Genomic DNA, 27,147 nt, shown 5'->3' with positions numbered 1-27,147 from the left:
GAAACTGCTTTGTGTAGTATGAATCCAACTCACAGAGTTGAACACTTCTTTTGAAGGAGCAGTTTTGAAACACTCTTTTGGTAGAATCTGCAATTGTTCATTTGGAGCGCTTTGAGGCCTATGGTGGAAGACTAAATACCTTCCCATAATATCCAGACACAAGCATTCTCTGAAAGTTCTTTACGATGTGTGCTTTCAACTCACAGTGTTCCACCTTTCTTTTGAAAGAGCAGTTTTGAAACACACTTTTTAAAGTTTCTGCAAGTGGATATTTGGAGCTCTTTCGGGCCTTGGTTGGAAACGTGAATATCTTCACACAAAAACTAGACAGAAGCATTCTCAGAAACTGCTTTGTGTTGTGTGCGCTCAACACACAGAGTTGAACCCTGCTTTTGATAGAGCACTTTAGAAACACTCTCTTTGCAGAATTTGCAAGTGTTCATTTGGAGCGCTTTGAAGCGTACGGTGGAAAAGGAAACAGCTTCACATAAAAACTAAACAGAAGCACTCTAAGAAACAGCTTTCTGATGTGTGCATTCAACTAACAGAGTGGAACCCTCCTTTGGATAGAGCAGCTTTGTAACAGTGTATTTGCAGAAACTGCAAGAGGATATTTGGAGCTCTTTGAAGCGTTCGTGGGAAACGGGACTGTCTTCACATGAAAACGAGACAGAAGTGTTCTCTGAAACTGCTTTGTGTTGTATGCATTCAACTCACACATGTGAACCTTTCTTTGGATAGAGCAGTTTGAAACACTCTTTTCGTAGAATCTGCAAGTGTTCTTTCGGTGGGCTTTGAGGCCTATGGTGGAATAGGAAACATCTTCACATAAAACCTAGACAGAAGCATTCTTTGAAACTTCTTTATGATGTGTGCATTCAACTCACAGAGTTGAACCTTCCTTTTCATGGAGCAGTTTGGGAAGAGCCTTTGTGCAGCCTCTGCAAGTGGATATTTGGAGCTCTTTCAGGCCTTCGTTAGAAACGGGAATATCTTCCCATAAAAACTGGACAGAAGCATTCTCACAAACTGCTTTGTGATGTGTGTGTTCAACTCACAGAGTGGAACCGTTCCTGTGCTAGAGCAGTTTTGAAACACTCTTTTTGTAGAATCTGCAAGTGTTCGTTTGGAGCGCTTTGAGGCCTATGGTGGAAAAGGAAATATCTTCACATAGAAACGAGACAGAAGCCTTCTCAGAAACCTCTTTATGATGTGTGCATTCAACTCAGAGAGATAAGCCTTCCTTTTGATAGAGCAGTTTTGAAACTCTGTTTTTGCAGAATCTGCAAGTGGATATTTGGAGCCCTTTCAGGCCTTCGTTGGAAACGGGAATATCTTCACATGAAAACGAAACAGAAGCGTTCTGTGAAACTGCTTTGTGTAGTATGAATCCAACTCACAGAGTTGAACACTTCTTTTGAAGGAGCAGTTTTGAAACACTCTTTTGGTAGAATCTGCAATTGTTCATTAGGAGCGCTTTGAGGCCTATGGTGGAAGACTAAATACCTTCCCATAATATCCAGACACAAGCATTCTCTGAAAGTTCTTTACGATGTGTGATTTCAACTCACAGTGTTCCACCTTTCTTTTGAAAGAGCAGTTTTGAAACACTCTTTTTAAAGTTTCTGCAAGTGGATATTTGGAGCTCTTTCGGGCCTTGGTTGGAAACGTGAATATCTTCACACAAAAACTAGACAGAAGCATTCTCAGAAACTGCTTTGTGTTGTGTGCGCTCAACAGACAGAGTTGAACCCTGCTTTTGATAGAGCACTTTAGAAACACTCTCTTTGCAGAATTTGCAAGTGTTCATTTGGAGCGCTTTGAAGCGTACGGTGGAAAAGGAAACAACTTCACATAAAAACTAAACAGAAGCACTCTAAGAAACAGCTTTCTGATGTGTGCATTCAACTAACAGAGTGGAACCCTCCTTTGGATAGAGCAGCTTTGTAACAGTGTATTTGCAGAAATTGCAAGAGGATATTTGGAGCTCTTTGAAGCGTTCGTGGGAAACGGGACTGTCTTCACATAAAAACGAGACAGAAGTGTTCTCTGAAACTGCTTTGTGTTGTATGCATTCAACTCACACAGGTGAACCTTTCTTTGGATAGAGCAGTTTGAAACACTCTTTTCGTAGAATCTGCAAGTGTTCATTCGGTGGGCTTTGAGGCCTATGGAGGAATAGGAAACATCTTCACATAAAACCTAGACAGAAGCATTCTTTGAAACTTCTTTATGATGTGTGCATTCAACTCACAGAGTTGAACCTTCCTTTTCATGGAGCAGTTTGGGAAGAGCCTTTGTGCAGCCTCTGCAAGTGGATATTTGGAGCTCTTTCAGGCCTTCGTTAGAAACGGGAATATCTTCCCATAAAAACTGGACAGAAGCATTCTCACAAACTGCTTTGTGATGTGTGTGTTCAACTCACAGAGTGGAACCTTTCCTGTGCTAGAGCAGTTTTGAAACACTCTTTTTGTAGAATCTGCAAGTGTTCGTTTGGAGCGCTTTGAGGCCTATGGTGGAAAAGGAAATATCTTCACATAGAAACGAGACAGAAGCCTTCTCAGAAACCTCTTTATGATGTGTGCATTCAACTCAGAGAGATAAGCCTTCCTTTTGATAGAGCAGTTTTGAAACTCTGTTTTTGCAGAATCTGCAAGTGGATATTTGGAGCCCTTTCAGGCCTTCGTTGGAAACGGGAATATCTTCACATGAAAACGAAACAGAAGCGTTCTGTGAAACTGCTTTGTGTAGTATGAATCCAACTCACAGAGTTGAACACTTCTTTTGAAGGAGCAGTTTTGAAACACTCTTTTGGTAGAATCTGCAATTGTTCATTAGGAGCGCTTTGAGGCCTATGGTGGAAGACTAAATACCTTCCCATAATATCCAGACACAAGCATTCTCTGAAAGTTCTTTACGATGTGTGCTTTCAACTCACAGTGTTCCACCTTTCTTTTGAAAGAGCAGTTTTGAAACACTCTTTTTAAAGTTTCTGCAAGTGGATATTTGGAGCTCTTTCGGGCCTTGGTTGGAAACGTGAATATCTTCACACAAAAACTAGACAGAAGCATTCTCAGAAACTGCTTTGTGTTGTGTGCGCTCAACACACAGAGTTGAACCCTGCTTTTGATAGAGCACTTTAGAAACACTCTCTTTGCAGAATTTGCAAGTGTTCATTTGGAGCGCTTTGAAGCGTACGGTGGAAAAGGAAACAACTTCACATAAAAACTAAACAGAAGCACTCTAAGAAACAGCTTTCTGATGTGTGCATTCAACTAACAGAGTGGAACCCTCCTTTGGATAGAGCAGCTTTGTAACAGTGTATTTGCAGAAACTGCCAGAGGATATTTGGAGCTCTTTGAAGCGTTCGTGGGAAACGGGACTGTCTTCACATGAAAACGAGACAGAAGTGTTCTCTGAAACTGCTTTGTGTTGTATGCATTCAACTCACACAGGTGAACCTTTCTTTGGATAGAGCAGTTTGAAACACTCTTTTCGTAGAATCTGCAAGTGTTCATTCGGTGGGCTTTGAGGCCTATGGTGGAATAGGAAACATCTTCACATAAAACCTAGACAGAAGCATTCTTTGAAACTTCTTTATGATGTGTGCATTCAACTCACAGAGTTGAACCTTCCTTTTCATGGAGCAGTTTGGGAAGAGCCTTTGTGCAGCCTCTGCAAGTGGATATTTGGAGCTCTTTCAGGCCTTCGTTAGAAACGTTAATATCTTCCCATAAAAACTGGACAGAAGCATTCTCACAAACTGCTTTGTGATGTGTGTGTTCAACTCACAGAGTGGAACCGTTCCTGTGCTAGAGCAGTTTTGAAACACTCTTTTTGTAGAATCTGCAAGTGTTCGTTTGGAGCGCTTTGAGGCCTATGGTGGAAAAGGAAATATCTTCACATAGAAACGAGACAGAAGCCTTCTCAGAAACCTCTTTATGATGTGTGCATTCAACTCAGAGAGATAAGCCTTCCTTTTGATAGAGCAGTTTTGAAACTCTGTTTTTGCAGAATCTGCAAGTGGATATTTGGAGCCCTTTCAGGCCTTCGTTGGAAACGGGAATATCTTCACATGAAAACGAAACAGAAGCGTTCTGTGAAACTGCTTTGTGTAGTATGAATCCAACTCACAGAGTTGAACACTTCTTTTGAAGGAGCAGTTTTGAAACACTCTTTTGGTAGAATCTGCAATTGTTCATTAGGAGCGCTTTGAGGCCTATGGTGGAAGACTAAATACCTTCCCATAATATCCAGACACAAGCATTCTCTGAAAGTTCTTTACGATGTGTGCTTTCAACTCACAGTGTTCCACCTTTCTTTTGAAAGAGCAGTTTTGAAACACTCTTTTTAAAGTTTCTGCAAGTGGATATTTGGAGCTCTTTCGGGCCTTGGTTGGAAAGGTGAATATCTTCACACAAAAACTAGACAGAAGCATTCTCAGAAACTGCTTTGTGTTGTGTGCGCTCAACAGACAGAGTTGAACCCTGCTTTTGATAGAGCACTTTAGAAACACTCTCTTTGCAGAATTTGCAAGTGTTCATTTGGAGCGCTTTGAAGCGTACGGTGGAAAAGGAAACAACTTCACATAAAAACTAAACAGAAGCACTCTAAGAAACAGCTTTCTGATGTGTGCATTCAACTAACAGAGTGGAACCCTCCTTTGGATAGAGCAGCTTTGTAACAGTGTATTTGCAGAAACTGCAAGAGGATATTTGGAGCTCTTTGAAGCGTTCGTGGGAAACGGGACTGTCTTCACATGAAAACGAGACAGAAGTGTTCTCTGAAACTGCTTTGTGTTGTATGCATTCAACTCACACAGGTGAACCTTTCTTTGGATAGAGCAGTTTGAAACACTCTTTTCGTAGAATCTGCAAGTGTTCATTCGGTGGGCTTTGAGGCCTATGGTGGAATAGGAAACATCTTCACATAAAACCTAGACAGAAGCATTCTTTGAAACTTCTTTATGATGTGTGCATTCAACTCACAGAGTTGAACCTTCCTTTTCATGGAGCAGTTTGGGAAGAGCCTTTGTGCAGCCTCTGCAAGTGGATATTTGGAGCTCTTTCAGGCCTTCGTTAGAAACGGGAATATCTTCCCATAAAAACTGGACAGAAGCATTCTCACAAACTGCTTTGTGATGTGTGTGTTCAACTCACAGAGTGGAACCGTTCCTGTGCTAGAGCAGTTTTGAAACACTCTTTTTGTAGAATCTGCAAGTGTTCGTTTGGAGCGCTTTGAGGCCTATGGTGGAAAAGGAAATATCTTCACATAGAAACGAGACAGAAGCCTTCTCAGAAACCTCTTTATGATGTGTGCATTCAACTCAGAGAGATAAGCCTTCCTTTCGATGGAGCAGTTTTGAAACTCTGTTTTTGCAGAATCTGCAAGTGGATATTTGGAGCCCTTTCAGGCCTTCGTTGGAAACGGGAATATCTTCACATGAAAACGAAACAGAAGCGTTCTGTGAAACTGCTTTGTGTAGTATGAATCCAACTCACAGAGTTGAACACTTCTTTTGAAGGAGCAGTTTTGAAACACTCTTTTGGTAGAATCTGCAATTGTTCATTAGGAGCGCTTTGAGGCCTATGGTGGAAGACTAAATACCTTCCCATAATATCCAGACACAAGCATTCTCTGAAAGTTCTTTACGATGTGTGCTTTCAACTCACAGTGTTCCACCTTTCTTTTGAAAGAGCAGTTTTGAAACACTCTTTTTAAAGTTTCTGCAAGTGGATATTTGGAGCTCTTTCGGGCCTTGGTTGGAAAGGTGAATATCTTCACACAAAAACTAGACAGAAGCATTCTCAGAAACTGCTTTGTGTTGTGTGCGCTCAACACACAGAGTTGAACCCTGCTTTTGATAGAGCACTTTAGAAACACTCTCTTTGCAGAATTTGCAAGTGTTCATTTGGAGCGCTTTGAAGCGTACGGTGGAAAAGGAAACAGCTTCACATAAAAACTAAACAGAAGCACTCTAAGAAACAGCTTTCTGATGTGTGCATTCAACTAACAGAGTGGAACCCTCCTTTGGATAGAGCAGCTTTGTAACAGTGTATTTGCAGAAACTGCAAGAGGATATTTGGAGCTCTTTGAAGCGTTCGTGGGAAACGGGACTGTCTTCACATGAAAACGAGACAGAAGTGTTCTCTGAAACTGCTTTGTGTTGTATGCATTCAACTCACACAGGTGAACCTTTCTTTGGATAGAGCAGTTTGAAACACTCTTTTCGTAGAATCTGCAAGTGTTCATTCGGTGGGCTTTGAGGCCTATGGTGGAATAGGAAACATCTTCACATAAAACCTAGACAGAAGCATTCTTTGAAACTTCTTTATGATGTGTGCATTCAACTCACAGAGTTGAACCTTCCTTTTCATGGAGCAGTTTGGGAAGAGCCTTTGTGCAGCCTCTGCAAGTGGATATTTGGAGCTCTTTCAGGCCTTCGTTAGAAACGGGAATATCTTCCCATAAAAACTGGACAGAAGCATTCTCACAAACTGCTTTGTGATGTGTGTGTTCAACTCACAGAGTGGAACCGTTCCTGTGCTAGAGCAGTTTTGAAACACTCTTTTTGTAGAATCTGCAAGTGTTCGTTTGGAGCGCTTTGAGGCCTATGGTGGAAAAGGAAATATCTTCACATAGAAACGAGACAGAAGCCTTCTCAGAAACCTCTTTATGATGTGTGCATTCAACTCAGAGAGATAAGCCTTCCTTTTGATAGAGCAGTTTTGAAACTCTGTTTTTGCAGAATCTGCAAGTGGATATTTGGAGCCCTTTCAGGCCTTCGTTGGAAACGGGAATATCTTCACATGAAAACGAAACAGAAGCGTTCTGTGAAACTGCTTTGTGTAGTATGAATCCAACTCACAGAGTTGAACACTTCTTTTGAAGGAGCAGTTTTGAAACACTCTTTTGGTAGAATCTGCAATTGTTCATTAGGAGCGCTTTGAGGCCTATGGTGGAAGACTAAATACCTTCCCATAATATCCAGACACAAGCATTCTCTGAAAGTTCTTTACGATGTGTGATTTCAACTCACAGTGTTCCACCTTTCTTTTGAAAGAGCAGTTTTGAAACACTCTTTTTAAAGTTTCTGCAAGTGGATATTTGGAGCTCTTTCGGGCCTTGGTTGGAAACGTGAATATCTTCACACAAAAACTAGACAGAAGCATTCTCAGAAACTGCTTTGTGTTGTGTGCGCTCAACAGACAGAGTTGAACCCTGCTTTTGATAGAGCACTTTAGAAACACTCTCTTTGCAGAATTTGCAAGTGTTCATTTGGAGCGCTTTGAAGCGTACGTTGGAAAAGGAAACAGCTTCACATAAAAACTAAACAGAAGCACTCTAAGAAACAGCTTTCTGATGTGTGCATTCAACTAACAGAGTGGAACCCTCCTTTGGATAGAGCAGCTTTGTAACAGTGTATTTGCAGAAACTGCAAGAGGATATTTGGAGCTCTTTGAAGCGTTCGTGGGAAACGGGACTGTCTTCACATGAAAACGAGACAGAAGTGTTCTCTGAAACTGCTTTGTGTTGTATGCATTCAACTCACACAGGTGAACCTTTCTTTGGATAGAGCAGTTTGAAACACTCTTTTCGTAGAATCTGCAAGTGTTCATTCGGTGGGCTTTGAGGCCTATGGTGGAATAGGAAACATCTTCACATAAAACCTAGACAGAAGCATTCTTTGAAACTTCTTTATGATGTGTGCATTCAACTCACAGAGGTGAACCTTCCTTTTCATGGAGCAGTTTGGGAAGAGCCTTTGTGCAGCCTCTGCAAGTGGATATTTGGAGCTCTTTCAGGCCTTCGTTAGAAACGGGAATATCTTCCCATAAAAACTGGACAGAAGCATTCTCACAAACTGCTTTGTGATGTGTGTGTTCAACTCACAGAGTGGAACCGTTCCTGTGCTAGAGCAGTTTTGAAACACTCTTTTTGTAGAATCTGCAAGTGTTCGTTTGGAGCGCTTTGAGGCCTATGGTGGAAAAGGAAATATCTTCACATAGAAACGAGACAGAAGCCTTCTCAGAAACCTCTTTATGATGTGTGCATTCAACTCAGAGAGATAAGCCTTCCTTTTGATAGAGCAGTTTTGAAACTCTGTTTTTGCAGAATCTGCAAGTGGATATTTGGAGCCCTTTCAGGCCTTCGTTGGAAACGGGAATATCTTCACATGAAAACGAAACAGAAGCGTTCTGTGAAACTGCTTTGTGTAGTATGAATCCAACTCACAGAGTTGAACACTTCTTTTGAAGGAGCAGTTTTGAAACACTCTTTTGGTAGAATCTGCAATTGTTCATTAGGAGCGCTTTGAGGCCTATGGTGGAAGACTAAATACCTTCCCATAATATCCAGACACAAGCATTCTCTGAAAGTTCTTTACGATGTGTGCTTTCAACTCACAGTGTTCCACCTTTCTTTTGAAAGAGCAGTTTTGAAACACTCTTTTTAAAGTTTCTGCAAGTGGATATTTGGAGCTCTTTCGGGCCTTGGTTGGAAAGGTGAATATCTTCACACAAAAACTAGACAGAAGCATTCTCAGAAACTGCTTTGTGTTGTGTGCGCTCAACACACAGAGTTGAACCCTGCTTTTGATAGAGCACTTTAGAAACACTCTCTTTGCAGAATTTGCAAGTGTTCATTTGGAGCGCTTTGAAGCGTACGGTGGAAAAGGAAACAACTTCACATAAAAACTAAACAGAAGCACTCTAAGAAACAGCTTTCTGATGTGTGCATTCAACTAACAGAGTGGAACCCTCCTTTGGATAGAGCAGCTTTGTAACAGTGTATTTGCAGAAACTGCAAGAGGATATTTGGAGCTCTTTGAAGCGTTCGTGGGAAACGGGACTGTCTTCACATGAAAACGAGACAGAAGTGTTCTCTGAAACTGCTTTGTGTTGTATGCATTCAACTCACACAGGTGAACCTTTCTTTGGATAGAGCAGTTTGAAACACTCTTTTCGTAGAATCTGCAAGTGTTCATTCGGTGGGCTTTGAGGCCTATGGTGGAATAGGAAACATCTTCACATAAAACCTAGACAGAAGCATTCTTTGAAATTTCTTTATGATGTGTGCATTCAACTCACAGAGTTGAACCTTCCTTTTCATGGAGCAGTTTGGGAAGAGCCTTTGTGCAGCCTCTGCAAGTGGATATTTGGAGCTCTTTCAGGCCTTCGTTAGAAACGGGAATATCTTCCCATAAAAACTGGACAGAAGCATTCTCACAAACTGCTTTGTGATGTGTGTGTTCAACTCACAGAGTGGAACCGTTCCTGTGCTAGAGCAGTTTTGAAACACTCTTTTTGTAGAATCTGCAAGTGTTCGTTTGGAGCGCTTTGAGGCCTATGGTGGAAAAGGAAATATCTTCACATAGAAACGAGACAGAAGCCTTCTCAGAAACCTCTTTATGATGTGTGCATTCAACTCAGAGAGATAAGCCTTCCTTTCGATGGAGCAGTTTTGAAACTCTGTTTTTGCAGAATCTGCAAGTGGATATTTGGAGCCCTTTCAGGCCTTCGTTGGAAACGGGAATATCTTCACATGAAAACGAAACAGAAGCGTTCTGTGAAACTGCTTTGTGTAGTATGAATCCAACTCACAGAGTTGAACACTTCTTTTGAAGGAGCAGTTTTGAAACACTCTTTTGGTAGAATCTGCAATTGTTCATTTGGAGCGCTTTGAGGCCTATGGTGGAAGACTAAATACCTTCCCATAATATCCAGACACAAGCATTCTCTGAAAGTTCTTTACGATGTGTGCTTTCAACTCACAGTGTTCCACCTTTCTTTTGAAAGAGCAGTTTTGAAACACACTTTTTAAAGTTTCTGCAAGTGGATATTTGGAGCTCTTTCGGGCCTTGGTTGGAAACGTGAATATCTTCACACAAAAACAAGACAGAAGCATTCTCAGAAACTGCTTTGTGTTGTGTGCGCTCAACACACAGAGTTGAACCCTGCTTTTGATAGAGCACTTTAGAAACACTCTCTTTGCAGAATTTGCAAGTGTTCATTTGGAGCGCTTTGAAGCGTACGGTGGAAAAGGAAACAGCTTCACATAAAAACTAAACAGAAGCACTCTAAGAAACAGCTTTCTGATGTGTGCATTCAACTAACAGAGTGGAACCCTCCTTTGGATAGAGCAGCTTTGTAACAGTGTATTTGCAGAAACTGCAAGAGGATATTTGGAGCTCTTTGAAGCGTTCGTGGGAAACGGGACTGTCTTCACATGAAAACGAGACAGAAGTGTTCTCTGAAACTGCTTTGTGTTGTATGCATTCAACTCACACATGTGAACCTTTCTTTGGATAGAGCAGTTTGAAACACTCTTTTCGTAGAATCTGCAAGTGTTCTTTCGGTGGGCTTTGAGGCCTATGGTGGAATAGGAAACATCTTCACATAAAACCTAGACAGAAGCATTCTTTGAAACTTCTTTATGATGTGTGCATTCAACTCACAGAGTTGAACCTTCCTTTTCATGGAGCAGTTTGGGAAGAGCCTTTGTGCAGCCTCTGCAAGTGGATATTTGGAGCTCTTTCAGGCCTTCGTTAGAAACGGGAATATCTTCCCATAAAAACTGGACAGAAGCATTCTCACAAACTGCTTTGTGATGTGTGTGTTCAACTCACAGAGTGGAACCGTTCCTGTGCTAGAGCAGTTTTGAAACACTCTTTTTGTAGAATCTGCAAGTGTTCGTTTGGAGCGCTTTGAGGCCTATGGTGGAAAAGGAAATATCTTCACATAGAAACGAGACAGAAGCCTTCTCAGAAACCTCTTTATGATGTGTGCATTCAACTCAGAGAGATAAGCCTTCCTTTTGATAGAGCAGTTTTGAAACTCTGTTTTTGCAGAATCTGCAAGTGGATATTTGGAGCCCTTTCAGGCCTTCGTTGGAAACGGGAATATCTTCACATGAAAACGAAACAGAAGCGTTCTGTGAAACTGCTTTGTGTAGTATGAATCCAACTCACAGAGTTGAACACTTCTTTTGAAGGAGCAGTTTTGAAACACTCTTTTGGTAGAATCTGCAATTGTTCATTAGGAGCGCTTTGAGGCCTATGGTGGAAGACTAAATACCTTCCCATAATATCCAGACACAAGCATTCTCTGAAAGTTCTTTACGATGTGTGATTTCAACTCACAGTGTTCCACCTTTCTTTTGAAAGAGCAGTTTTGAAACACTCTTTTTAAAGTTTCTGCAAGTGGATATTTGGAGCTCTTTCGGGCCTTGGTTGGAAACGTGAATATCTTCACACAAAAACTAGACAGAAGCATTCTCAGAAACTGCTTTGTGTTGTGTGCGCTCAACAGACAGAGTTGAACCCTGCTTTTGATAGAGCACTTTAGAAACACTCTCTTTGCAGAATTTGCAAGTGTTCATTTGGAGCGCTTTGAAGCGTACGGTGGAAAAGGAAACAACTTCACATAAAAACTAAACAGAAGCACTCTAAGAAACAGCTTTCTGATGTGTGCATTCAACTAACAGAGTGGAACCCTCCTTTGGATAGAGCAGCTTTGTAACAGTGTATTTGCAGAAACTGCAAGAGGATATTTGGAGCTCTTTGAAGCGTTCGTGGGAAACGGGACTATCTTCACATAAAAACGAGACAGAAGTGTTCTCTGAAACTGCTTTGTGTTGTATGCATTCAACTCACACAGGTGAACCTTTCTTTGGATAGAGCAGTTTGAAACACTCTTTTCGTAGAATCTGCAAGTGTTCATTCGGTGGGCTTTGAGGCCTATGGAGGAATAGGAAACATCTTCACATAAAACCTAGACAGAAGCATTCTTTGAAACTTCTTTATGATGTGTGCATTCAACTCACAGAGTTGAACCTTCCTTTTCATGGAGCAGTTTGGGAAGAGCCTTTGTGCAGCCTCTGCAAGTGGATATTTGGAGCTCTTTCAGGCCTTCGTTAGAAACGGGAATATCTTCCCATAAAAACTGGACAGAAGCATTCTCACAAACTGCTTTGTGATGTGTGTGTTCAACTCACAGAGTGGAACCTTTCCTGTGCTAGAGCAGTTTTGAAACACTCTTTTTGTAGAATCTGCAAGTGTTCGTTTGGAGCGCTTTGAGGCCTATGGTGGAAAAGGAAATATCTTCACATAGAAACGAGACAGAAGCCTTCTCAGAAACCTCTTTATGATGTGTGCATTCAACTCAGAGAGATAAGCCTTCCTTTTGATAGAGCAGTTTTGAAACTCTGTTTTTGCAGAATCTGCAAGTGGATATTTGGAGCCCTTTCAGGCCTTCGTTGGAAACGGGAATATCTTCACATGAAAACGAAACAGAAGCGTTCTGTGAAACTGCTTTGTGTAGTATGAATCCAACTCACAGAGTTGAACACTTCTTTTGAAGGAGCAGTTTTGAAACACTCTTTTGGTAGAATCTGCAATTGTTCATTAGGAGCGCTTTGAGGCCTATGGTGGAAGACTAAATACCTTCCCATAATATCCAGACACAAGCATTCTCTGAAAGTTCTTTACGATGTGTGCTTTCAACTCACAGTGTTCCACCTTTCTTTTGAAAGAGCAGTTTTGAAACACTCTTTTTAAAGTTTCTGCAAGTGGATATTTGGAGCTCTTTCGGGCCTTGGTTGGAAACGTGAATATCTTCACACAAAAACTAGACAGAAGCATTCTCAGAAACTGCTTTGTGTTGTGTGCGCTCAACACACAGAGTTGAACCCTGCTTTTGATAGAGCACTTTAGAAACACTCTCTTTGCAGAATTTGCAAGTGTTCATTTGGAGCGCTTTGAAGCGTACGGTGGAAAAGGAAACAACTTCACATAAAAACTAAACAGAAGCACTCTAAGAAACAGCTTTCTGATGTGTGCATTCAACTAACAGAGTGGAACCCTCCTTTGGATAGAGCAGCTTTGTAACAGTGTATTTGCAGAAACTGCAAGAGGATATTTGGAGCTCTTTGAAGCGTTCGTGGGAAACGGGACTGTCTTCACATGAAAACGAGACAGAAGTGTTCTCTGAAACTGCTTTGTGTTGTATGCATTCAACTCACACAGGTGAACCTTTCTTTGGATAGAGCAGTTTGAAACACTCTTTTCGTAGAATCTGCAAGTGTTCATTCGGTGGGCTTTGAGGCCTATGGTGGAATAGGAAACATCTTCACATAAAACCTAGACAGAAGCATTCTTTGAAACTTCTTTATGATGTGTGCATTCAACTCACAGAGTTGAACCTTCCTTTTCATGGAGCAGTTTGGGAAGAGCCTTTGTGCAGCCTCTGCAAGTGGATATTTGGAGCTCTTTCAGGCCTTCGTTAGAAACGGGAATATCTTCCCATAAAAACTGGACAGAAGCATTCTCACAAACTGCTTTGTGATGTGTGTGTTCAACTCACAGAGTGGAACCGTTCCTGTGCTAGAGCAGTTTTGAAACACTCTTTTTGTAGAATCTGCAAGTGTTCGTTTGGAGCGCTTTGAGGCCTATGGTGGAAAAGGAAATATCTTCACATAGAAACGAGACAGAAGCCTTCTCAGAAACCTCTTTATGATGTGTGCATTCAACTCAGAGAGATAAGCCTTCCTTTTGATAGAGCAGTTTTGAAACTCTGTTTTTGCAGAATCTGCAAGTGGATATTTGGAGCCCTTTCAGGCCTTCGTTGGAAACGGGAATATCTTCACATGAAAACGAAACAGAAGCGTTCTGTGAAACTGCTTTGTGTAGTATGAATCCAACTCACAGAGTTGAACACTTCTTTTGAAGGAGCAGTTTTGAAACACTCTTTTGGTAGAATCTGCAATTGTTCTTTAGGAGCGCTTTGAGGCCTATGGTGGAAGACTAAATACCTTCCCATAATATCCAGACACAAGCATTCTCTGAAAGTTCTTTACGATGTGTGCTTTCAACTCACAGTGTTCCACCTTTCTTTTGAAAGAGCAGTTTTGAAACACTCTTTTTAAAGTTTCTGCAAGTGGATATTTGGAGCTCTTTCGGGCCTTGGTTGGAAAGGTGAATATCTTCACACAAAAACTAGACAGAAGCATTCTCAGAAACTGCTTTGTGTTGTGTGCGCTCAACACACAGAGTTGAACCCTGCTTTTGATAGAGCACTTTAGAAACACTCTCTTTGCAGAATTTGCAAGTGTTCATTTGGAGCGCTTTGAAGCGTACGTTGGAAAAGGAAACAACTTCACATAAAAACTAAACAGAAGCACTCTAAGAAACAGCTTTCTGATGTGTGCATTCAACTAACAGAGTGGAACCCTCCTTTGGATAGAGCAGCTTTGTAACAGTGTATTTGCAGAAACTGCAAGAGGATATTTGGAGCTCTTTGAAGCGTTCGTGGGAAACGGGACTGTCTTCACATGAAAACGAGACAGAAGTGTTCTCTGAAACTGCTTTGTGTTGTATGCATTCAACTCACACAGGTGAACCTTTCTTTGGATAGAGCAGTTTGAAACACTCTTTTCGTAGAATCTGCAAGTGTTCATTCGGTGGGCTTTGAGGCCTATGGTGGAATAGGAAACATCTTCACATAAAACCTAGACAGAAGCATTCTTTGAAACTTCTTTATGATGTGTGCATTCAACTCAGAGAGTTGAACATTCCTTTTCATGGAGCAGTTTGGGAAGAGCCTTTGTGCAGTCTCTGCAAGTGGATATTTGGAGCTCTTTCAGGCCTTCGTTAGAAACGGGAATATCTTCCCATAAAAACTGGACAGAAGCATTCTCACAAACTGCTTTGTGATGTGTGTGTTCAACTCACAGAGTGGAACCGTTCCTGTGCTAGAGCAGTTTTGAAACACTCTTTTTGTAGAATCTGCAATTGTTCGTTTGGAGCGCTTTGAGGCCTATGGTGGAAAAGGAAATATCTTCACATAGAAACGAGACAGAAGCCTTCTCAGAAACCTCTTTATGATGTGTGCATTCAACTCAGAGAGATAAGCCTTCCTTTTGATAGAGCAGTTTTGAAACTCTGTTTTTGCAGAATCTGCAAGTGGATATTTGGAGCCCTTTCAGGCCTTCGTTGGAAACGGGAATATCTTCACATGAAAACGAAACAGAAGCGTTCTGTGAAACTGCTTTGTGTAGTATGAATCCAACTCACAGAGTTGAACACTTCTTTTGAAGGAGCAGTTTTGAAACACTCTTTTGGTAGAATCTGCAATTGTTCATTAGGAGCGCTTTGAGGCCTATGGTGGAAGACTAAATACCTTCCCATAATATCCAGACACAAGCATTCTCTGAAAGTTCTTTACGATGTGTGCTTTCAACTCACAGTGTTCCACCTTTCTTTTGAAAGAGCAGTTTTGAAACACTCTTTTTAAAGTTTCTGCAAGTGGATATTTGGAGCTCTTTCGGGCCTTGGTTGGAAAGGTGAATATCTTCACACAAAAACTAGACAGAAGCATTCTCAGAAACTGCTTTGTGTTGTGTGCGCTCAACACACAGAGTTGAACCCTGCTTTTGATAGAGCACTTTAGAAACACTCTCTTTGCAGAATTTGCAAGTGTTCATTTGGAGCGCTTTGAAGCGTACGGTGGAAAAGGAAACAACTTCACATAAAAACTAAACAGAAGCACTCTAAGAAACAGCTTTCTGATGTGTGCATTCAACTAACAGAGTGGAACCCTCCTTTGGATAGGGCAGCTTTGTAACAGTGTATTTGCAGAAACTGCAAGAGGATATTTGGAGCTCTTTGAAGCGTTCGTGGGAAACGGGACTGTCTTCACATGAAAACGAGACAGAAGTGTTCTCTGAAACTGCTTTGTGTTGTACGCATTCAACTCACACAGGTGAACCTTTCTTTGGATAGAGCAGTTTGAAACACTCTTTTCGTAGAATCTGCAATTGTTCATTCGGTGGGCTTTGAGGCCTATGGTGGAATAGGAAACATCTTCACATAAAACCTAGACAGAAGCATTCTTTGAAACTTCTTTATGATGTGTGCATTCAACTCACAGAGTTGAACCTTCCTTTTCATGGAGCAGTTTGGGAAGAGCCTTTGTGCAGCCTCTGCAAGTGGATATTTGGAGCTCTTTCAGGCCTTCGTTAGAAACGGGAATATCTTCCCATAAAAACTGGACAGAAGCATTCTCACAAACTGCTTTGTGATGTGTGTGTTCAACTCACAGAGTGGAACCGTTCCTGTGCTAGAGCAGTTTTGAAACACTCTTTTTGTAGAATCTGCAAGTGTTCGTTTGGAGCGCTTTGAGGCCTATGGTGGAAAAGGAAATATCTTCACATAGAAACGAGACAGAAGCCTTCTCAGAAACCTCTTTATGATGTGTGCATTCAACTCAGAGAGATAAGCCTTCCTTTTGATAGAGCAGTTTTGAAACTCTGTTTTTGCAGAATCTGCAAGTGGATATTTGGAGCCCTTTCAGGCCTTCGTTGGAAACGGGAATATCTTCACATGAAAACGAAACAGAAGCGTTCTGTGAAACTGCTTTGTGTAGTATGAATCCAACTCACAGAGTTGAACACTTCTTTTGAAGGAGCAGTTTTGAAACACTCTTTTGGTAGAATCTGCAATTGTTAATTAGGAGCGCTTTGAGGCCTATGGTGGAAGACTAAATACCTTCCCATAATATCCAGACACAAGCATTCTCTGAAAGTTCTTTACGATGTGTGCTTTCAACTCACAGTGTTCCACCTTTCTTTTGAAAGAGCAGTTTTGAAACACTCTTTTTAAAGTTTCTGCAAGTGGATATTTGGAGCTCTTTCGGGCCTTGGTTGGAAAGGTGAATATCTTCACACAAAAACTAGACAGAAGCATTCTCAGAAACTGCTTTGTGTTGTGTGCGCTCAACACACAGAGTTGAACCCTGCTTTTGATAGAGCACTTTAGAAACACTCTCTTTGCAGAATTTGCAAGTGTTCATTTGGAGCGCTTTGAAGCGTACGGTGGAAAAGGAAACAACTTCACATAAAAACTAAACAGAAGCACTCTAAGAAACAGCTTTCTGATGTGTGCATTCAACTAACAGAGTGGAACCCTCCTTTGGATAGAGCAGCTTTGTAACAGTGTATTTGCAGAAACTGCAAGAGGATATTTGGAGCTCTTTGAAGCGTTCGTGGGAAACGGGACTGTCTTCACATGAAAACGAGACAGAAGTGTTCTCTGAAACTGCTTTGTGTTGTACGCATTCAACTCACACAGGTGAACCTTTCTTTGGATAGAGCAGTTTGAAACACTCTTTTCGTAGAATCTGCAATTGTTCATTCGGTGGGCTTTGAGGCCTATGGTGGAATAGGAAACATCTTCACATAAAACCTAGACAGAAGCATTCTTTGAAACTTCTTTATGATGTGTGCATTCAACTCACAGAGTTGAACCTTCCTTTTCATGGAGCAGTTTGGGAAGAGCCTTTGTGCAGCCTCTGCAAGTGGATATTTGGAGCTCTTTCAGGCCTTCGTTAGAAACGGGAATATCTTCCCATAAAAACTGGACAGAAGCATTCTCACAAACTGCTTTGTGATGTGTGTGTTCAACTCACAGAGTGGAACCGTTCCTGTGCTAGAGCAGTTTTGAAACACTCTTTTTGTAGAATCTGCAAGTGTTCGTTTGGAGCGCTTTGAGGCCTATGGTGGAAAAGGAAATATCTTCACATAGAAACGAGACAGAAGCCTTCTCAGAAACCTCTTTATGATGTGTGCATTCAACTCAGAGAGATAAGCCTTCCTTTTGATAGAGCAGTTTTGAAACTCTGTTTTTGCAGAATCTGCAAGTGGATATTTGGAGCCCTTTCAGGCCTTCGTTGGAAACGGGAATATCTTCACATGAAAACGAAACAGAAGCGTTCTGTGAAACTGCTTTGTGTAGTATGAATCCAACTCACAGAGTTGAACACTTCTTTTGAAGGAGCAGTTTTGAAACACTCTTTTGGTAGAATCTGCAATTGTTCTTTAGGAGCGCTTTGAGGCCTATGGTGGAAGACTAAATACCTTCCCATAATATCCAGACACAAGCATTCTCTGAAAGTTCTTTACGATGTGTGCTTTCAACTCACAGTGTTCCACCTTTCTTTTGAAAGAGCAGTTTTGAAACACTCTTTTTAAAGTTTCTGCAAGTGGATATTTGGAGCTCTTTCGGGCCTTGGTTGGAAAGGTGAATATCTTCACACAAAAACTAGACAGAAGCATTCTCAGAAACTGCTTTGTGTTGTGTGCGCTCAACACACAGAGTTGAACCCTGCTTTTGATAGAGCACTTTAGAAACACTCTCTTTGCAGAATTTGCAAGTGTTCATTTGGAGCGCTTTGAAGCGTACGTTGGAAAAGGAAACAACTTCACATAAAAACTAAACAGAAGCACTCTAAGAAACAGCTTTCTGATGTGTGCATTCAACTAACAGAGTGGAACCCTCCTTTGGATAGAGCAGCTTTGTAACAGTGTATTTGCAGAAACTGCAAGAGGATATTTGGAGCTCTTTGAAGCGTTCGTGGAAAACGGGACTGTCTTCACATGAAAACGAGACAGAAGTGTTCTCTGAAACTGCTTTGTGTTGTATGCATTCAACTCACACAGGTGAACCTTTCTTTGGATAGAGCAGTTTGAAACACTCTTTTCGTAGAATCTGCAAGTGTTCATTCGGTGGGCTTTGAGGCCTATGGTGGAATAGGAAACATCTTCACATAAAACCTAGACAGAAGCATTCTTTGAAACTTCTTTATGATGTGTGCATTCAACTCAGAGAGTTGAACATTCCTTTTCATGGAGCAGTTTGGGAAGAGCCTTTGTGCAGTCTCTGCAAGTGGATATTTGGAGCTCTTTCAGGCCTTCGTTAGAAACGGGAATATCTTCCCATAAAAACTGGACAGAAGCATTCTCACAAACTGCTTTGTGATGTGTGTGTTCAACTCACAGAGTGGAACCGTTCCTGTGCTAGAGCAGTTTTGAAACACTCTTTTTGTAGAATCTGCAAGTGTTCGTTTGGAGCGCTTTGAGGCCTATGGTGGAAAAGGAAATATCTTCACATAGAAACGAGACAGAAGCCTTCTCAGAAACCTCTTTATGATGTGTGCATTCAACTCAGAGAGATAAGCCTTCCTTTTGATAGAGCAGTTTTGAAACTCTGTTTTTGCAGAATCTGCAAGTGGATATTTGGAGCCCTTTCAGGCCTTCGTTGGAAACGGGAATATCTTCACATGAAAACGAAACAGAAGCGTTCTGTGAAACTGCTTTGTGTAGTATGAATCCAACTCACAGAGTTGAACACTTCTTTTGAAGGAGCAGTTTTGAAACACTCTTTTGGTAGAATCTGCAATTGTTCATTAGGAGCGCTTTGAGGCCTATGGTGGAAGACTAAATACCTTCCCATAATATCCAGACACAAGCATTCTCTGAAAGTTCTTTACGATGTGTGCTTTCAACTCACAGTGTTCCACCTTTCTTTTGAAAGAGCAGTTTTGAAACACTCTTTTTAAAGTTTCTGCAAGTGGATATTTGGAGCTCTTTCGGGCCTTGGTTGGAAAGGTGAATATCTTCACACAAAAACTAGACAGAAGCATTCTCAGAAACTGCTTTGTGTTGTGTGCGCTCAACACACAGAGTTGAACCCTGCTTTTGATAGAGCACTTTAGAAACACTCTCTTTGCAGAATTTGCAAGTGTTCATTTGGAGCGCTTTGAAGCGTACGGTGGAAAAGGAAACAACTTCACATAAAAACTAAACAGAAGCACTCTAAGAAACAGCTTTCTGATGTGTGCATTCAACTAACAGAGTGGAACCCTCCTTTGGATAGAGCAGCTTTGTAACAGTGTATTTGCAGAAACTGCAAGAGGATATTTGGAGCTCTTTGAAGCGTTCGTGGGAAACGGGACTGTCTTCACATGAAAACGAGACAGAAGTGTTCTCTGAAACTGCTTTGTGTTGTACGCATTCAACTCACACAGGTGAACCTTTCTTTGGATAGAGCAGTTTGAAACACTCTTTTCGTAGAATCTGCAATTGTTCATTCGGTGGGCTTTGAGGCCTATGGTGGAATAGGAAACATCTTCACATAAAACCTAGACAGAAGCATTCTTTGAAACTTCTTTATGATGTGTGCATTCAACTCAGAGAGTTGAACCTTCCTTTTCATGGAGCAGTTTGGGAAGAGCCTTTGTGCAGCCTCTGCAAGTGGATATTTGGAGCTCTTTCAGGCCTTCGTTAGAAACGGGAATATCTTCCCATAAAAACTGGACAGAAGCATTCTCACAAACTGCTTTGTGATGTGTGTGTTCAACTCACAGAGTGGAACCGTTCCTGTGCTAGAGCAGTTTTGAAACACTCTTTTTGTAGAATCTGCAAGTGTTCGTTTGGAGCGCTTTGAGGCCTATGGTGGAAAAGGAAATATTTTCACATAGAAACGAGACAGAAGCCTTCTCAGAAACCTCTTTATGATGTGTGCATTCAACTCAGAGAGATAAGCCTTCCTTTTGATAGAGCAGTTTTGAAACTCTGTTTTTGCAGAATCTGCAAGTGGATATTTGGAGCCCTTTCAGGCCTTCGTTGGAAACGGGAATATCTTCACATGAAAACGAAACAGAAGCGTTCTGTGAAACTGCTTTGTGTAGTATGAATCCAACTCACAGAGTTGAACACTTCTTTTGAAGGAGCAGTTTTGAAACACTCTTTTGGTAGAATCTGCAATTGTTCATTAGGAGCGCTTTGAGGCCTATGGTGGAAGACTAAATACCTTCCCATAATATCCAGACACAAGCATTCTCTGAAAGTTCTTTACGATGTGTGCTTTCAACTCACAGTGTTCCACCTTTCTTTTGAAAGAGCAGTTTTGAAACACTCTTTTTAAAGTTTCTGCAAGTGGATATTTGGAGCTCTTTCGGGCCTTGGTTGGAAAGGTGAATATCTTCACACCAAAACTAGACAGAAGCATTCTCAGAAACTGCTTTGTGTTGTGTGCGCTCAACACACAGAGTTGAACCCTGCTTTTGATAGAGCACTTTAGAAACACTCTCTTTGCAGAATTTGCAAGTGTTCATTTGGAGCGCTTTGAAGTGTACGTTGGAAAAGGAAACAACTTCACATAAAAACTAAACAGAAGCACTCTAAGAAACAGCTTTCTGATGTGTGCATTCAACTAACAGAGTGGAACCCTCCTTTGGATAGAGCAGCTTTGTAACAGTGTATTTGCAGAAACTGCAAGAGGATATTTGGAGCTCTTTGAAGCGTTCGTGGGAAACGGGACTGTCTTCACATGAAAACGAGACAGAAGTGTTCTCTGAAACTGCTTTGTGTTGTACGCATTCAACTCACACAGGTGAACCTTTCTTTGGATAGAGCAGTTTGAAACACTCTTTTCGTAGAATCTGCAAGTGTTCATTCGGTGGGCTTTGAGGCCTATGGTGGAATAGGAAACATCTTCACATAAAACCTAGACAGAAGCATTCTTTGAAACTTCTTTATGATGTGTGCATTCAACTCACAGAGTTGAACCTTCCTTTTCATGGAGCAGTTTGGGAAGAGCCTTTGTGCAGCCTCTGCAAGTGGATATTTGGAGCTCTTTCAGGCCTTCGTTAGAAACGGGAATATCTTCCCATAAAAACTGGACAGAAGCATTCTCACAAACTGCTTTGTGATGTGTGTGTTCAACTCACAGAGTGGAACCGTTCCTGTGCTAGAGCAGTTTTGAAACACTCTTTTTGTAGAATCTGCAAGTGTTCGTTTGGAGCGCTTTGAGGCCTATGGTGGAAAAGGAAATATCTTCACATAGAAACGAGACAGAAGCCTTCTCAGAAACCTCTTTATGATGTGTGCATTCAACTCAGAGAGATAAGCCTTCCTTTTGATAGAGCAGTTTTGAAACTCTGTTTTTGCAGAATCTGCAAGTGGATATTTGGAGCCCTTTCAGGCCTTCGTTGGAAACGGGAATATCTTCACATGAAAACGAAACAGAAGCGTTCTGTGAAACTGCTTTGTGTAGTATGAATCCAACTCACAGAGTTGAACACTTCTTTTGAAGGAGCAGTTTTGAAACACTCTTTTGGTAGAATCTGCAATTGTTCATTAGGAGCGCTTTGAGGCCTATGGTGGAAGACTAAATACCTTCCCATAATATCCAGACACAAGCATTCTCTGAAAGTTCTTTACGATGTGTGCTTTCAACTCACAGTGTTCCACCTTTCTTTTGAAAGAGCAGTTTTGAAACACTCTTTTTAAAGTTTCTGCAAGTGGATATTTGGAGCTCTTTCGGGCCTTGGTTGGAAAGGTGAATATCTTCACACAAAAACTAGACAGAAGCATTCTCAGAAACTGCTTTGTGTTGTGTGCGCTCAACACACAGAGTTGAACCCTGCTTTTGATAGAGCACTTTAGAAACACTCTCTTTGCAGAATTTGCAAGTGTTCATTTGGAGCGCTTTGAAGCGTACGTTGGAAAAGGAAACAACTTCACATAAAAACTAAACAGAAGCACTCTAAGAAACAGCTTTCTGATGTGTGCATTCAACTAACAGAGTGGAACCCTCCTTTGGATAGAGCAGCTTTGTAACAGTGTATTTGCAGAAACTGCAAGAGGATATTTGGAGCTCTTTGAAGCGTTCGTGGGAAACGGGACTGTCTTCACATAAAAACGAGACAGAAGTGTTCTCTGAAACTGCTTTGTGTTGTATGCATTCAACTCACACAGGTGAACCTTTCTTTGGATAGAGCAGTTTGAAACACTCTTTTCGTAGAATCTGCAAGTGTTCATTCGGTGGGCTTTGAGGCCTATGGTGGAATAGGAAACATCTTCACATAAAACCTAGACAGAAGCATTCTTTGAAACTTCTTTAAGATGTGTGCATTCAACTCACAGAGTTGAACCTTCCTTTTCATGGAGCAGTTTGGGAAGAGCCTTTGTGCAGCCTCTGCAAGTGGATATTTGGAGCTCTTTCAGGCCTTCGTTAGAAACGGGAATATCTTCCCATAAAAACTGGACAGAAGCATTCTCACAAACTGCTTTGTGATGTGTGTGTTCAACTCACAGAGTGGAACCTTTCCTGTGCTAGAGCAGTTTTGAAACACTCTTTTTGTAGAATCTGCAAGTGTTCGTTTGGAGCGCTTTGAGGCCTATGGTGGAAAAGGAAATATCTTCACATAGAAACGAGACAGAAGCCTTCTCAGAAACCTCTTTATGATGTGTGCATTCAACTCAGAGAGATAAGCCTTCCTTTTGATAGAGCAGTTTTGAAACTCTGTTTTTGCAGAATCTGCAAGTGGATATTTGGAGCCCTTTCAGGCCTTCGTTGGAAACGGGAATATCTTCACATGAAAACGAAACAGAAGCGTTCTGTGAAACTGCTTTGTGTAGTATGAATCCAACTCACAGAGTTGAACACTTCTTTTGAAGGAGCAGTTTTGAAACACTCTTTTGGTAGAATCTGCAATTGTTCATTAGGAGCGCTTTGAGGCCTATGGTGGAAGACTAAATACCTTCCCATAATATCCAGACACAAGCATTCTCTGAAAGTTCTTTACGATGTGTGCTTTCAACTCACAGTGTTCCACCTTTCTTTTGAAAGAGCAGTTTTGAAACACTCTTTTTAAAGTTTCTGCAAGTGGATATTTGGAGCTCTTTCGGGCCTTGGTTGGAAACGTGAATATCTTCACACAAAAACTAGACAGAAGCATTCTCAGAAACTGCTTTGTGTTGTGTGCGCTCAACACACAGAGTTGAACCCTGCTTTTGATAGAGCACTTTAGAAACACTCTCTTTGCAGAATTTGCAAGTGTTCATTTGGAGCGCTTTGAAGCGTACGGTGGAAAAGGAAACAACTTCACATAAAAACTAAACAGAAGCACTCTAAGAAACAGCTTTCTGATGTGTGCATTCAACTAACAGAGTGGAACCCTCCTTTGGATAGAGCAGCTTTGTAACAGTGTATTTGCAGAAACTGCAAGAGGATATTTGGAGCTCTTTGAAGCGTTCGTGGGAAACGGGACTGTCTTCACATAAAAACGAGACAGAAGTGTTCTCTGAAACTGCTTTGTGTTGTACGCATTCAACTCACACAGGTGAACCTTTCTTTGGATAGAGCAGTTTGAAACACTCTTTTCGTAGAATCTGCAAGTGTTCATTCGGTGGGCTTTGAGGCCTATGGTGGAATAGGAAACATCTTCACATAAAACCTAGACAGAAGCATTCTTTGAAACTTCTTTATGATGTGTGCATTCAACTCACAGAGTTGAACCTTCCTTTTCATGGAGCAGTTTGGGAAGAGCCTTTGTGCAGCCTCTGCAAGTGGATATTTGGAGCTCTTTCAGGCCTTCGTTAGAAACGGGAATATCTTCCCATAATAACTGGACAGAAGCATTCTCACAAACTGCTTTGTGATGTGTGTGTTCAACTCACAGAGTGGAACCTTTCCTGTGCTAGAGCAGTTTTGAAACACTCTTTTTGTAGAATCTGCAAGTGTTCGTTTGGAGCGCTTTGAGGCCTATGGTGGAAAAGGAAATATCTTCACATAGAAACGAGACAGAAGCCTTCTCAGAAACCTCTTTATGATGTGTGCATTCAACTCAGAGAGATAAGCCTTCCTTTTGATAGAGCAGTTTTGAAACTCTGTTTTTGCAGAATCTGCAAGTGGATATTTGGAGCCCTTTCAGGCCTTCGTTGGAAACGGGAATATCTTCACATGAAAACGAAACAGAAGCGTTCTGTGAAACTGCTTTGTGTAGTATGAATCCAACTCACAGAGTTGAACACTTCTTTTGAAGGAGCAGTTTTGAAACACTCTTTTGGTAGAATCTGCAATTGTTCATTAGGAGCGCTTTGAGGCCTATGGTGGAAGACTAAATACCTTCCCATAATATCCAGACACAAGCATTCTCTGAAAGTTCTTTACGATGTGTGCTTTCAACTCACAGTGTTCCACCTTTCTTTTGAAAGAGCAGTTTTGAAACACTCTTTTTAAAGTTTCTGCAAGTGGATATTTGGAGCTCTTTCGGGCCTTGGTTGGAAACGTGAATATCTTCACACAAAAACTAGACAGAAGCATTCTCAGAAACTGCTTTGTGTTGTGTGCGCTCAACACACAGAGTTGAACCCTGCTTTTGATAGAGCACTTTAGAAACACTCTCTTTGCAGAATTTGCAAGTGTTCATTTGGAGCGCTTTGAAGCGTACGTTGGAAAAGGAAACAACTTCACATAAAAACTAAACAGAAGCACTCTAAGAAACAGCTTTCTGATGTGTGCATTCAACTAACAGAGTGGAACCCTCCTTTGGATAGAGCAGCTTTGTAACAGTGTATTTGCAGAAACTGCAAGAGGATATTTGGAGCTCTTTGAAGCGTTCGTGGGAAACGGGACTGTCTTCACATGAAAACGAGACAGAAGTGTTCTCTGAAACTGCTTTGTGTTGTATGCATTCAACTCACACAGGTGAACCTTTCTTTGGATAGAGCAGTTTGAAACACTCTTTTCGTAGAATCTGCAAGTGTTCATTCGGTGGGCTTTGAGGCCTATGGTGGAATAGGAAACATCTTCACATAAAACCTAGACAGAAGCATTCTTTGAAACTTCTTTATGATGTGTGCATTCAACTCAGAGAGTTGAACATTCCTTTTCATGGAGCAGTTTGGGAAGAGCCTTTGTGCAGTCTCTGCAAGTGGATATTTGGAGCTCTTTCAGGCCTTCGTTAGAAACGGGAATATCTTCCCATAAAAACTGGACAGAAGCATTCTCACAAACTGCTTTGTGATGTGTGTGTTCAACTCACAGAGTGGAACCGTTCCTGTGCTAGAGCAGTTTTGAAACACTCTTTTTGTAGAATCTGCAAGTGTTCGTTTGGAGCGCTTTGAGGCCTATGGTGGAAAAGGAAATATCTTCACATAGAAACGAGACAGAAGCCTTCTCAGAAACCTCTTTATGATGTGTGCATTCAACTCAGAGAGATAAGCCTTCCTTTTGATAGAGCAGTTTTGAAACTCTGTTTTTGCAGAATCTGCAAGTGGATATTTGGAGCCCTTTCAGGCCTTCGTTGGAAACGGGAATATCTTCACATGAAAACGAAACAGAAGCGTTCTGTGAAACTGCTTTGTGTAGTATGAATCCAACTCACAGAGTTGAACACTTCTTTTGAAGGAGCAGTTTTGAAACACTCTTTTGGTAGAATCTGCAATTGTTCATTAGGAGCGCTTTGAGGCCTATGGTGGAAGACTAAATACCTTCCCATAATATCCAGACACAAGCATTCTCTGAAAGTTCTTTACGATGTGTGCTTTCAACTCACAGTGTTCCACCTTTCTTTTGAAAGAGCAGTTTTGAAACACTCTTTTTAAAGTTTCTGCAAGTGGATATTTGGAGCTCTTTCGGGCCTTGGTTGGAAACGTGAATATCTTCACACAAAAACTAGACAGAAGCATTCTCAGAAACTGCTTTGTGTTGTGTGCGCTCAACACACAGAGTTGAACCCTGCTTTTGATAGAGCACTTTAGAAACACTCTCTTTGCAGAATTTGCAAGTGTTCATTTGGAGCGCTTTGAAGCGTACGGTGGAAAAGGAAACAACTTCACATAAAAACTAAACAGAAGCACTCTAAGAAACAGCTTTCTGATGTGTGCATTCAACTAACAGAGTGGAACCCTCCTTTGGATAGAGCAGCTTTGTAACAGTGTATTTGCAGAAACTGCAAGAGGATATTTGGAGCTCTTTGAAGCGTTCGTGGGAAACGGGACTGTCTTCACATGAAAACGAGACAGAAGTGTTCTCTGAAACTGCTTTGTGTTGTACGCATTCAACTCACACAGGTGAACCTTTCTTTGGATAGAGCAGTTTGAAACACTCTTTTCGTAGAATCTGCAATTGTTCATTCGGTGGGCTTTGAGGCCTATGGTGGAATAGGAAACATCTTCACATAAAACCTAGACAGAAGCATTCTTTGAAACTTCTTTATGATGTGTGCATTCAACTCACAGAGTTGAACCTTCCTTTTCATGGAGCAGTTTGGGAAGAGCCTTTGTGCAGCCTCTGCAAGTGGATATTTGGAGCTCTTTCAGGCCTTCGTTAGAAACGGGAATATCTTCCCATAAAAACTGGACAGAAGCATTCTCACAAACTGCTTTGTGATGTGTGTGTTCAACTCACAGAGTGGAACCGTTCCTGTGCTAGAGCAGTTTTGAAACACTCTTTTTGTAGAATCTGCAAGTGTTCGTTTGGAGCGCTTTGAGGCCTATGGTGGAAAAGGAAATATCTTCACATAG

The sequence above is a fragment of the Pongo abelii genome, chromosome X, assembly GCF_028885655.2.
Source record: "Pongo abelii isolate AG06213 chromosome X, NHGRI_mPonAbe1-v2.0_pri, whole genome shotgun sequence".
Taxonomy (NCBI): Eukaryota; Metazoa; Chordata; class Mammalia; order Primates; family Hominidae; genus Pongo; species Pongo abelii.
This window is presented reverse-complemented; position numbering follows the sequence as displayed.